Source organism: Peromyscus californicus, unplaced genomic scaffold (assembly GCF_007827085.1).
Source record: "Peromyscus californicus insignis strain IS unplaced genomic scaffold, ASM782708v3 Scaffold_4__1_contigs__length_199733344, whole genome shotgun sequence".
NCBI classification, from domain to species: Eukaryota; Metazoa; Chordata; class Mammalia; order Rodentia; family Cricetidae; genus Peromyscus; species Peromyscus californicus.
The window spans coordinates 86,936,180-86,950,501 of NW_026294562.1; the positions used below are offsets into that span (position 1 = coordinate 86,936,180).

The 14,322-nt window shown below is 43.0% G+C and overlaps 1 long non-coding RNA gene across 1 annotated transcript in view; it reads left to right on the forward strand.

Annotated features, from left to right (window-relative positions):
• LOC128124674 (uncharacterized) overlaps positions 1–7,030 on the forward strand; it is a 13,879-nt gene extending 6,849 nt beyond the window's left edge. The window contains exons 2-3 of the long non-coding RNA XR_008222933.1: positions 1,148–1,230; positions 4,929–7,030. This is a non-coding gene — a long non-coding RNA (uncharacterized LOC128124674). The remainder of the gene's footprint in view (positions 1–1,147; positions 1,231–4,928) is intronic.
• Positions 7,031–14,322: the final 7,292 nt, after the last annotated feature.

Consider the following 14,322-nt stretch of genomic DNA (forward strand, 5'->3'; position numbering starts at 1 on the left):
AGGAGCTGCAGCTGTAGCTACCTGTTTCCCTATAATAATCAATGGCTTCCTTTGGTACAAGACCTCCACCTTGCCGGGGCGGTGGTGGCGCACGCCTTTAATCCCAGCACTCGGGAGGCAGAGGCAGGTGGATCTCTGTGAGTTCGAGGCCAGCCTGGTCTCCAAAGCGAGTACCAGGAAAGGCGCAAAGCTACACAGAGAAACCCTGTCTTGAAAAAAACCAAAAAAAAAAAAAAAAAAAAAAAAAAAAGACCTCCACCTTGGTTAATGACCTGTGGCTTCTTGTTGGGGACTCAAATCCTTTTGGCCCAGCCAGGTCACCAGAGAAACCTCAATTTTCTGCCTGTTCTCTCAGCCCTGCCACAGGGAGAAGGAAATAGTGTTGGCTATTCATGCTGACTTGGGCAGCGGTGGCACATGGGGGTGGGGGGCGTGGAAAGCGCGCGCACACACACACACACAAACACACACACACACACACACACACACACACACACACACACACACACACACCACCTTCCTTTGCAAGTCCCGCCCCTGGAGATCTCCAGCATCCAGGGTCTAACTCTAGACTACTCTGGCAGCTAGGCCTGACCTTGAGGCTCAAAAGTGGTCAGTGCCTCCCCCCAGATCCAACAGCCAGGCACAACCCCCCAGATTTCCCTAATAGCTGTTCCCCTATTCCCAGCCCCTCAAGGCCACAGAGTGACCAGGCCCCACCCTATAGAAAAATAATCCTATCTATCCTTGATCTTGCCCCAAGATAATCCCTCTAATCTGAGGCCACCCTGTAAAACTCCACCCCACCCCACGCCCACAGAAACCCTATATAAGCCCTGCCTTCTGCTCAGTTCTCTGCTGTTTCTCACTGAAGCAGAGGCAACCACCCTCCTGGTTTTTCTCTCCCAATAAATCTCTTGTGTGAGGTCTGTTGTGCAGTGTGACTTTGTGGTATTCCTTGGCTCCCAATTGCCAGGATACCTTTCTGGCCCAAGATGTAACACTTACAAATAGTTCCCAGAGCCCTAAGCTTCCCCTCCTGCTATTATGTTTGGGGAGGGGGAAGTAATTCCCAGTCCCATGGGGCAGGAGAGTAGAGGTTTAGTTCTTTCTCTGTTCATGGCTTATGTCTCTTGTTCTCTACCAGTGACTAGTATAATTGGAAGACCCAAACCCTCCATTTTCAGAGATACCTTGGACCCTTATCAGTCTTTTGGGAATTGATTTAAGGTAAGAAAGCACTGAATTTTTTTTTTTTTTACCAAATATTATTGTGAGGATTAAAAGCATCAGCCAGAAGACCTACCAGCTTACTTAAGGTTACTCAGGTTACATGATGAATTACCTGGTTTCTGGAAAGGCTCTGTGAGACATATCAGATATTTATCCCCATAGTCCCAGATGTACACAAAAACCAGTGAGCCACTAATATTGCCTTTGTCATGAAGTCCAGGCATCAGGAAAAAGCTCCAGAAATTAGAGGGATTTGAAGAGATTAATGGGTTTCAACTTTTGGAAATTGCTCAAGATGTTTACTACAGCTGAGATTCAGCCAAAGACAGACAGAGAAAGACACTCTTCTATGTGGTGATCACTGCTCTTGGGGAAACAGACAGGAGAGGAAATAGACTAGGATAAGGGGTTCATGGACTTGCCAGCATCATTTGATGGGGCCCTGGGTGCAGATCTGTTAAATCCACAAAAATATCCACAAGACACCTTGCTCATAGCCCCAACTACTGAGGACAGATGACAAAAGGCATTTTTAGACAGCCACCAGGCCCTGGGGTGAGACTTCACCAAGAAGGCTCATCTGGGTGTCCCTCGAGCCACATACCTAGGCTACCGTAGAGGAAGACAAGCAAATGCTTTTCCATGACTGCATTTCAGTTATCCTTCAAATACCCACTCCCACATTGACCTACCGGTGGTTGGATGCTGCTGGACACTGATAATGGGATTTTCTGAGATAGCCAAGCCCCTCTATGCCAACACTAGGAGTACATAGCCTTTGGCATGGAACAATATCGAGCAGAGGGCCTTTAAAGGCCTTAAAAAAGTGTCTGCCCCAGCCCTGGCCCTCCCAGACACTACTAAGCCATTCTACTTGTATGTGGGTGAGGCCAGAGGTATAGCTTAGGGGGTCCTCATCCTCACACAAACCCTAGGACCCTGAGAAAGACCAGTAGTGTGTCCACCCAAGAGACTTGACCCAGTCACAGCCGGATGGATGGCATATATAAGGTTCATAGCTGCCACTGCCCTGCAGGTAAAGGAAGCTGACAAATTAACTTTAGGGCAAGAACTGTTCCTGACAGCCTCCCACTCTGTTAGGTAGGGCCCTCTTGGGGAGAGCTCCTGAGAGATGGATGTCTAATACCCAGCTTACCCAATACTTCTGTATTAACCCCTCATTCAGTCTCATAAGACATTGGGCAGTCTCCTGCCAAACAATGATCCCCTGAATGACTGTGTTGAGGTGACTGACCTGATCCAGTCTGTTAGGCCTGATCTGACTAACATCCCATTGGTGACACCAGACAAGGTATTATTCAGTGATGGGAGCAGTTTCACCCAAAAATTGGGATCAGGTATGCAGGGGCAGTGGTGGCGACCCAAGGTAAGACTACTTGGACACAATTTTTAGGCAGAGGAATCTCAGCTCAACAAGCTGAGCTTTTATCTTCGACTCAAGCACTCCACAGTGGAGAAGACAAGGCTATCACCATATACACTGACAGCAGATATGCTTTTTCCATGGCCCATGTCCATGAGGCTCTTTACAGGGAATTGGGATTGCTAACTTCTGCAATAAAAGAAATCAAAAATAGAAAAGAAATCTTAAGCCATTAGAAGCTATATGGTTAGGGTTAGGTGGTGGCCATTGTCCATTGCAAAGGATACCAGAAAGGTAATTAATTCCCCAGAAGACAAAGGCAACAGAGCATCTGACTTAGCTAACCAGGAAGCCTAGAACCAGTGGGGCCTCTCCAAGTCTTGGTAGTCCAGCCTACTGGACCTCACAGAATACACCCCAGAGTGAAATTGACTAGGTGAAATAAGAACGGGCCAAAAAGGATAAACAAGGATGGTGGGTGCTGCCCAACCTTAATTCTGGGAAGGTGACTGGTTATGCATCTCCACCAAGTTACCTACCTAGGAGACACAAAAACTGCTCAACTCCAGAACCAGGTATTATGTTCCAAATTTGGAAAGCCTGATTAAAGGCATCACTTTTAAATGTGCCACCTGTGCTCAGGTAAACCCCAAAGTGGGAAGGAAGACCCCACAAGTGATCTGGGCTCAAAGGAATGAGCCTGAGGAATACTGGGAATTGGACTTTACTGAAATCTGAACTACTGTTTTTGGCTGTACATATTTGCTGGTGTTTGTAGGCACCCTCTCAGGATGAGTCAGGCCTACCCCACCCATACATAGAATGCTCCCCTAGTTACTAAAAAGCTTCTTCAGGAGTTAATTCCTAGATTTAGGCTGCCTCCTGGCTTTGGGATTCAACAATGGCCCGACTTCCTCAGCCAAAGCATCTCAAAATATGGCAAAGATATGAAATATTAATTGGAAATTACATTGTGCATAAAGGCCATAGAGCCCAGGTCAGATAGAAAGAATGAATAGAACTCTTAAGGAGTTCTGACCAAATTGTTTCTGGAAACTGGCAAAAAAAAATTGGGCTATCCTCCTCCCCTTTGCCCTGCTCAGGGCCTGATGTACTCCTTACTGGGAGGGGCCTACTCCTTTTGAAATCAAGTTCGGGAGACCACCACCCATCCTCCCCTGCTGTGGGATGTTCTGTATGGCAAATATGTTGCTCTGATTGGTTAGTAAATAAAACACTGATTGGCCAGTAGTCAGGCAGGAAGAAGTATAGGCGGGACAAGGAGGAGAAGAATTCTGGGAAGTGAAAGACTGAGTCAGAGACTGCCAGCTGCCACCATGATAAGCAGCATGTGAAGATGCCAGTAAGCCACAAGCCACGTGGCAAGGTATAGATTTATGGAAATGGATTAATTTAAGATGTAAGAACTGGATAGCTAGAAGCCTGAGCCATTAGGCCAAACAGTTTAAACAATATAAGTCTCTATGTGTTTACTCGGTTGGGTCAAAGTGGCTGTGGGACTGGTGGGTGAGAGAGATTTGTCCTGACTGTGGACCAGGCAGGACTGGAGAAAACTCCAGCTACAAATGGTGCCCAACATGTTGGCAAGAGTTTCCACCTAAAATCTGAGAAAAGATTCTAAAACGGAGCTAAAAACAGCTTCCTAATTGTCTCTCTCAAATGAGCGGCAGCCTGCTGGTTTGAGCTATTGGCGGGTTCCTACCATGGGTGCTCGATCTGCAGTATGGCGGGAATGAGGCCTCTGCAAGTGGCACATTAAGCTGCGTGGTGGATTTAGCCTTTGCTAGTACAAAACAAAAAAAGAGGTTTCTGGGCTACACGCTGCTTGAATAAAAGCATAGACCCACAATAGCTCCCAGAGCTGGCAGTAAACCACCGCCATGTTGGGAAGCTGAGGTGGGTGGAGCCAGCAGCCATATCGCCGTTTCAGCAATAGATTCACAATAAGACAGATTCAGATGTAATAGTTTACAATGTGTGTAAAAGATACATAGGCTTGAAAGAGACAAAAAAAGGTGATATGTACAGTTATATAAACAAATACATAGTTTTAAAAAATAAAGTCTTTAAAGAGACAGTAAAATAATATAAAAAATAAGCCACGTAAAGATGAATATTACACAGAGAATCTGGATTGTGTTGTCTTTGGGATTCTTAACTGCAGAGAGATATTTGACTATAAAGGAAGCTGAGTTAAACCAATATGTATATTTTAAAGATACCTTGACTTCAAAATTTGGATGTAAGGATATGTTGCTTTGGAAAGGAGACTCTGCTTTTGTTCCCACAGAAAGCCAAAGGCTATGGATTTGTTCCAGATTAAGATACATCAGGTTTGACCAGCCAAGATCCCCTGAAAGGTCTCCGATGACACCATGGCCCAGATGATCCAACATCCAGAATGGTTTGAAGGCATCTGGCTCAGACAATACAGCCTCATGGACTATTCCATAATCCTAAAATTTTCTTTGTGTCCCCATAAGATACAGCGCCCCCCTCCAGCAGGAAGTAGTAAGAGAAGCTACGCCCAAATTCCCAAATTATATGTAATTTTACTTTGTTAAAGTTAAAACCTTCCTTTTTGAAAAAAAAAAAGAAAGAAAGAAAGAAAGAAAAGGAGAAGTGCTGTGGGATGTTCTGTATGGCAAATGTGTTGCTCTGATTGGTTAGTAAATAAAACACTGATTGGCCAGTAGTCAGGCAGGAAGAAGTATAGGCGGGACAAGGAGGAGAAGAATTCTGGGAAGTGAAAGACTGAGTCAGAGACTGCCAGCTGCCACCATGACAAGCAGCAGGTGAAGATGCCGGTAAGCCACAAGCCATGTGGCAAGGTATAGATTTATGGAAATGGATTAATTTAAGATGTAAGAACTGGATAGCTAGAAGCCTGAGCCATTAGGCCAAACAGTTTAAACAATGTAAGTCTTTATGTGTTTACTCGGTTGGGTCAAAGTGGCTGTGGGACTGGCGGGTGAGAGAGATTTGTCCTGACTGTGGACCAGGCAGGACTGGAGAAAACTCCAGCTACACTCACCAAACTCTAAGATATTCCCTTTACAAGTCCTTGCAGGTTTTGCAGGAAGTTCACCAGGCTATTGGCCAGACAGTGAAGGAAATCCTGCCATCTCCCACCTCTGAACCTACCCACCAGTTCCAGCCAGGAGACTTGGTTTGGATAAAAAGGATCCCTGCCTGGACCCTGGAACCTGTCTGGAAGGGGTCCTACCCAGTCATCCTCACCACCCCAATTGCTGCCAAAGCAGCTAGTGTTGTCCATTGAAAAAGGCCACTTTGGAAATTATGGAATAACTGTCACTTGGACAGTTCAGGCCCCTTAAAAATAAGACTGACCAGAGTTTACTAACCTGGGATACACAATCCCTATCACCCCCAAACCTGGATGTGGGAATTCAGAAAAACCAGGGATGGGAAACTCTATCTTTCAGGTGGACCTCTTCTCTCTTATGTCCCTTCCAGAGTGGAACAATATAGGTCCAGGAAAGAGATGGGGATCAGAAAATAAAGTTGTGGAGAAGACTGGCAAAAAGAGGGCCCTCAAGGATCACAATTTTAGGCATGCTCTGCCAAGGACAAGATAACTGCACCATGTCCTCAGATTCACCTGGCTTGCTTGATAACAGTTTGACTAAATGTGCATCCTCTGACTCACCAGAATCACACCCCCACTCTATGTATATTGGTCTCTGTTATTCCCCCAGGTATATGCCTATAATGGAAAAGAGGGGAGAGCTCATATTAGCCTTGACTCAATCTTAATGAAGGTTGTGGGCCCCAAGTCTGGTCCCAATCCTAAGTAGGGGCAGGAATAGCCAGTATAACTGCCATAGGCACCTCAGCCTTGATTGTTGGGAATCCAAAATTTTAGGGGGCTCAGTTCCCAGATAGACTTAGACCTAGGCCATTTGGAGAATTCTATTCCCAGGCTGAAGAGTCAAATTGACTCCCTCACAGGGGTAGTCCTACAGAACTGAAGGAGGCTAGACTTCCTTTTATGAAACAGGGAGGAGTTTGCATGGCCTTAGGAGAAACTTGCTGTTTCCATGCCAACCAGTCAGTGGTACCAATTATAAAATTAGGGTTTTATAAATGTATCTCTGTTATGTTTGAGTCTTAAAAAATTATAATTATTGAATTAAAGATTGTTTAGCATCAAAATAAATTGTAAATCATAAATACACTCCATAGAGAGACTTTTTTCAGTGTACTGTTAGAAAATGTCAGTTTTTTATATGACTCAGTTTCTCCAAATACCTAAATCTTAACAAATATAACAAAAATATTGGTTTGGGTATGGTCCAATTTTAAAATAAACCATCTTGGAAGCCTGGTGTTGCCTCCTTCGTGTAAGGAAAATAAAATAAAACAAACCAATTCGGTGGTCTGTTATTACCTCCTTAGTCTAATAAAAGGGATATACAATAATTAGCGGATGGCTCTAGTTGTTTTATGGGTGCTGCCTTAAGTAATTTATACCACATGGTCACTTTAATCGAGATATCAGTGAAGTCACACGACATGTCCTTTCAAACCTTTGTAAAGATGGCGGCTGAGGCACATGGCTGCCAAGATGGCAGCAAGCAACTTGGTTGTTATTTACTCAAAGATAATCTTAGGTCATCAACAAAGATATCAATAAGTCACATGGTTGATAGGTCATCAACCAAGATAGTGGCAAACCACATGATACTACAAGGTGAGCCCAACAGGTATACAGCCATTTCCTAAACAAGAGTTGAAACCAAATTACATACATGATCTGCTATAGGAAATTAAAATTATCTATACATCTGTTTTAAATCATAATCAATGGATTTACAAATCCTAAAATACAGAATTAAAATTTCAGCAAAACCAAGGAAAAGGGAGAGAATTCAGAGTCTTAAACATCTTAACATTTGTAGCCTCTGAGGGAAATAATTTACTTCTCAGTTGTTCTCAAGTGTCTTTTCCTGGCTATTCTGTTTTGCTCTCCTTTTCCCTGTCACAGAGTCAGATGGACAGCCTAACCCAGGACAAAGACTTTGGAGGAACTTAAACAAACATGCTGTGTCTGGAACAGATGGGCCAACTCCAATTTCCAACTCTAGTGCCAGGCTTTTCAGTAGAGAAGAAAAGCATGAAACAATTTTTCAATTTTATCCATTCCCAAAAGACATTTGAATCTCTGTAAGACTGAATGTGATGGTCTACATATCCATAACCAGTTTATGTGTGTCTGCAGATGGGACCAGACAACCTGAAATGCTTTTATCTCTTAACTGTTAAAGGTACAAGCAGGATTTTCCAGGTTTGCAGAGGCAGAAACACAAATAGGCCAAAAGCATAAGGCAAAAGAGGCATAAGAAAAAAGAGTTCTATGCTATCTCAGGAATAGATATGAGTTTGGAGGCCCGGCAGAAATAGTAGGCATTCTGGCTCTGGGTATGGTTGTAAGCCAGAACCTTGAGAAAGAATTGATTGAACTGTGATTTTTAAGGGGAGGAGGCCTCAGACCACACTACCATTCCATCTCACAGAGTTACCTAAATCAGTTTAGAAATAGCAAGTTACAAATTTAGACCAGAAGTGCCCATTTGTCCAATGTTCATTGAGGCCTGATTTGGATGGAGAGCTGAACAAATGAACTTGGTATGAGATATCCCAAATGGAACTTTTTAGATTAGCCTGCAGTCAAACTGAGGGTGTGTACTTTGGAATAAAGAATTGGGAACACATAGCTGGACACAGGACCAAGGTAAAAAGATAGGGATCGGTGTCAAGCTGCTTAGAGAGTCCTCTAAGTCACAGAAAAACCACATGCTCCTGGAAAGTAAGAGGGCATCCCCAACAATTACAACCCCAGGGTTAAGAAAGCCCAGGGTCAGTGGAAGGTTCTCAGATTTTTTTTGACTGATCAAGAGGTAGGCCAGGGGAGAGTTCACAGAATTATAATTCTTAGTCAAATTTTCTTGAGTCAGTGGGAAGTCTCTGGTGCCTTTGCCTGAGCCAGTCTTAAGATAGCCACATGGAAACTCCAGTGTGAATGAAAATGAGGACATGACTGCTCCTAAGTATGGTTGATGAGAGGTTTTATTGTTGATATAAGGGTTAAAACAGCCAGAGGCACCTAGAAGGGTCCAGACTGAACAGGACCATGAGAGGAGGAGGGGGAGATTGGGAGAGGAAGAGGAGAGGGGGCAAGTGGATCAAAAGAGGGGCCATGGACTAAAAGGCCAAGAAAGAAATCAGGATCCAAAATAGCACATAGCAAAAATGGCTGAATTACATTGGGAACAGGCTGGGAGAAGGGAAGCAGAAGCCCAGTCCCTGGGAGGGAGGGGTTTAGGGTAGGGGGTGGGGTGAGGAGTGCTGGGAGGAGCCACAGGTACTGAGTGAGCATTGTCTGGGGTTTCTTTTGTCCTAACATTTCAGAATTTTGTAAATGATAAGAGACAGCATAATCTCTTCTGTAACTACTTCCTGCTGAAATTGGGATGTCATTGCCAGGGGGCCCAAGAAACTGGAATGTTAATCAAAGCCAGGGAGAGAGAAGTGCAGGCTGGGGGACATCTGTTTTGCTCACTATCCTGGTTCTGTGGGACTACCTGGTTCTGTAGGGAAGTTCAGACTGCTTTGAAGCAGTTTGGGATGCAAGTTTGGAAGGAACACCTGAGGCTAGTGCATAACAGGCAGTTTTGGAGCAATCTGAAGTTGATTTGAAATCTGCTGGGACAGATCTAGACCAGGGACAGAAGGTAAAGTTAAGGAGCTTAGGGGAAATTTTTTTATGTTGGGTGTATACTTGAAGCTTCCAGGCCCATGGTCCTGGTAGTTGGATAGGAGAATCCCAAGACCAGGGGAGAAAGAAAGAGATTCCATCCTCGGGAATAGTCAGGTAGGGAAACTTAGGCTGCTGGTTGACAGGAATATTTATCTGGAGTCTGTCCTATGACTTGTGGACACAAGTCACCATTCCTTGAAGCTTATAAGATTTCTTTTTTAAGTTTACAAAAAGAGGTAAAAGTTTTAGACATATTAGCATTATTACTGTTTGTAATCTACTGAAATAAATATTGTAGAAAAAGCAATAGACTCACATGTTTGAGTCATAGTAAAAGCTTGGACTCAAAACACAATTCTGGGTTAAAAGCAATAACACTCTTTCCTATGTCCAGAGGGCTGGATACATAGATTAGACAGAGATGTTTTTAGCACTAAGAGACACACTTTATGTACTTCTTACTATAATACCATAGCCAGAGAAAAAAGAATTTGAGACATTTGTCACTTTTCAGACACAAGTGGTTGATTACTGAAAGCAGTCATTGCAAAGCAAGTTCCTTTAAATAAAGGAATAGTAAAAAAAAAAAAAAAAAAAAAAAAGTTACTTTGAAACCTGTTTTGTGAGTTTTTATCTCTTTAAGAGTGAAGTCTGACAGCAAGGTAAACTGCACCTGCCTTGCCTTTCTCAGCTGGAAACCTCTACAAAAGTGAGACCTGAGGCCTGATTTTACATATGAAATGAATTAAAAAGGCAACTGAAGCACTAGGGGGAGGGGAGTTGGGTGCCTGCTGCTGTCAAACTGACAAAGCCATAGTTAGCTTTGAACACCATCAGAGATCAGAGAAGCATAAATTATATCAGGAAGTACTAATTAAAATGACATTGACTTACCTGTACAGTTACTTTAGACTCCCATGTGGTCTTGGTGGCTTTATTGGGAGCAGAAGTAGTTGGTCTTCAGCCACCACACAGAACAGCATTACATCTTTATCTGCTTTACAGGAGAACATCAAACTTTGACTGCCAGACCCAGAAGGTCTGAGAGATTTTTCTGTGGAGAAGGAACTTGGAAAAACTGATCTACCTTGGGTGGGCAGAGTAGGGCAATCAACCCAAAAGTGTCCACATTTTGGGCAGAGCCCTGGCAGCAGGTGAGGCATTAGGCAGTTCTTTGCCCATTGGTTAGATTTAACAAACCAGGAGGAATCATCTGTGCTTTATTATCTTCTTTGGAGATCTCAGGTCGCCACTAGGAGCTGGCATTTCTGTCTATCATGAGAAGCTTTTCATTAAACATTCTAAATGCCAAATTCAGAAGATCTCTGAAGAGTTTTAGGACCATTATCTACTAAGTACACCTGATTTTAAACAAACCTGACTTGTTTTTAGTTACTTGCTTTAGGTTTAACCTTGAAAACATATCAGAAAGCTAAATAAAGTTTGTCCCTGTAAATGAATTAATTACATTTGTATTTGGCATGGCTATGAACACATTAAAGAATTTGAGCATTAACAGAATACCTGAGCATTAACTTTGTGTCTTAATTATCTTTAACAGTTTATAACTGTGGGGCCCAGGGCAGCTTGACTACACTACTGCCATGACAGGCTCAAAAGAAACCAGTCAGAGAGTATACCTGTTTCATTTTACTGTAAGGCAACACCCTGTTCCAGGAAAAGTCATAAACTGGCACCACCCCAGAATGAGCCAATCAGCATCCAAGGGGAAAATACATAACATTCCAACCTAAGGGGAAAGTACCTGACATTCCAAACATTTTCGACCATTATAGATAAGATCACCAGATGTCCCTGAACCCAGCATGCACCTATCCCCTTTCACCAAGATACCCCTAGACAATTGTCAGCCAATCAGGGTCCTGAACCCTAGAAATCCCCTAATCCCAACCTCTGCTGTGATAAAAATCTTAACCTGACTGGGCTTGGGGCTCTCTGCTCTCACCACTATGTCAGACAGATGGAGAGCCCAAGCTCAAGTTTGAATAAAGGCTCTTTGCTTTTGCATATGGATTCAGGCTCTGTGGTGGTCTTTGAGGGATCCCTGCAATCTGGGTGTAACAATAACAAGTTAGTAGCTTTTATAAGTTTGAGCATTAAAAATTTGAGCTGAAGATCCTTTTGTTGAAAATTTTTGCATCTATGCTCATAAGAGAAATTAGCTTGTAATTCTCTTTCTTTGTTGGGTCTTTGTGTAGTTCAGATATCAGGGTAACTGTGACCTCATAAAATGAATTGGGCATTGTACTTTGTGTTTCTATTTTGTGGAATAATTTGAAGAATATTGACATTGACTCTTCTTTGAAAGTCTGGTAGAACTCTTGGGCATATACCCAAGGAATGCTGATTCATACCACAAAGATACATGCTCAACTATGTTCAAAGCAGCACTATTTGTAATAGCCAGAACCTGGAAACAACCTAGATGCCCGTCAACTGAAGAATGGATTAAGAAAATGTGGTACATACATACAATGGAGTACTACTCAGCAAAGAAAAACAATGACAGCATGAAATTTGCAGGCAAATGGATGGAACTAGAAAAAATCATTCTGAGTGAGGTAACCCAAACCCAGAAGGAAAAACATGGTATGTACTCACTCATAAGTGGATTCTAGATATAAAGTAAAGAACAATCAGACTGCAACCCACAGAACCATGGAGACTATATATATAGCATAGGGGACCCTAGGATGACTATGACTTATAATAAGTTTTGGTTTTACTCAATTATTGAGCAAGCCTCAATGAAACATTTCACTATTAAGATAAGAATTTATACTGTATCAAGCTGATAATAGAAAAATTAATTAATTAATTTTAAAAAAATAAAAAGAAAAAATAAAAGAAAAATTTGAACTATTAAAAAAAAAAACCAAACAAACATATTTTGCTAAAGTAAAAAGGAGGAACTAGGGACTCATCATTCCTCTCCACATTCTATTCTTTCCCTTGTTTTATATATTTTAAAAATTTTTTTGGTTTTTCAAGACAGGGTTTCCCCGTGTAGCTTTGTGCCTTTTCCTGGATCTCGCTCTGTAGACCAGGCTGACCTCGAACTCACAGAGATCCGCCTGCCTCTGCCTCCCGAGTGCTGGGGTTAAAGGCGAGCACCACCACCACCCAGCCTATTTTAAATTTTTTATCGGTGGATTCTGCTGGAGTATCTGCTACAGATAAGCACTAGAGGGCTCCTGTTGCAAATCACCTTCTGGAGCAATGGAAGGATCTTTCTACTGACACTTGGAGGAGACCAGATCTGGTGCTGGTGTGGGCCTGGGGTTCTGTTTATGTCTTTCCTCAGGATAATGAGGTTCCTCTTTGGATTCCTGAGTTTTGTGTGTGCCCTGTAGCTGCTGCTGAAGCCCAACATGGCAGAGACCTATTGGGCCTTCGTGAAAAATTCTCCCCTTCTGATGCCAATGGGGATTGAGAGCCCAATATGGCCAGCCTTGGCAAGCATTAACATAAGCCTAGGAACTGTAGCCATGCGGTTGGATTCTACATAAGGTAATGTATGGTAACTGCTTTTTCAAGTATGTTTGCGAATGTGTCACCCAGACACCTTAGAGAATAAAGATAACCCTGAAGGACACTGACCTCCATTTGTTGACAGTAGCATGCCAACTAAGCCTTTTCATTTTCACAATCCTCTTCAAGCTGGTATAGTACCTACTTTTCAGGAGTGGCTCTGTGCAACATTTATTGGCCTCCTGAAATTCATTTAGCCCCCTTTGAAGATACCTTAAAATTTATGAGCCTGAATATAGCCATTATGAGACCATTAGTTATGCTCCTTGTGAGCTGCCTGTTTTTTTCTTTATGGTTCTTAGTTGTTCTTTTGCAGAGCTACCAACTTAAGTCATGCTGGGATCAAGAAAAATGGGCCTTGGTGGTTCATGGTCCTGGAGTTGTATCCATGTCATGCCAGTGGATGCCCACATGCTCCAGAAGAGAATTTAACATCGCTGCTGCCATTGTTGCTGTTATAGCAGTGGCGGCCACCACTGCTAATGTTTCTGGGATTACCATTTCATAATTGGTTACTACAGCTAGCACAGTGGAGACCCTGGTAGCTACCACTGTTAATTAATTTTTCATTCTATTGGGCATGATAAATTTAATTCAATAGTTATATACATTTCAATTGGCTTTGAAAATTATAAATTTATAAACTCAAATTCCATTTGCTTTTGGGATACCATCTTACAAGGACTCCAATTTGCAGTAAGGCTCATTAAGGAAGGGAATGGCTCAGTTGCCTTTAGCCTATTGGCTATGGGTGAGTTAGGACTTCTGTTGGTCTTTTCTGTGTTGAACACACAGATTGCAAGCCCAGCGCCACTTTGAGATCTTTGGCAACAGTTAATTCTGCAGCTCACACACGATTGAGCCTGTATGATAATGAATATTCAAAGACCGGTAATGCCTGGGGGGGCACTCACCAACCTAAGACAGAGCGCCTGTGTGGCCTGGGCAGGCGTCTTCATGACGGGTAAGGTGACCTGCTGACGTCCCACACAACCTAAGTCAGAAGCTCATTTATTAGTAAAATGGGTACCTGTAGGTCCTGGCCCCCATTTTGGGTAACTGTTGCCTTGCTTGCTGACCTTGATCTTGATATCCTCCCTATGCTAATTCCCTCCCAGGTTTCAACCTCCTGAATGCTTAAGGGAAGTTCCTTGTCTGTGTATCCTACATAATGGGTGTAAACAGCTTAGATGCAAGATTGCAAAATATCGATAGCAAACTTCTGCCCTCTGGGGTTCTCCCATTGTGCTGTAAGCCTGTATTTAAGACCTCCTCCCAGCCGGGTGGTGGTAGCACATGCCTTTAATCCCAGCACTTCGGAAGCAGAGGCAGGTGGATCTTTGTGAGTTCG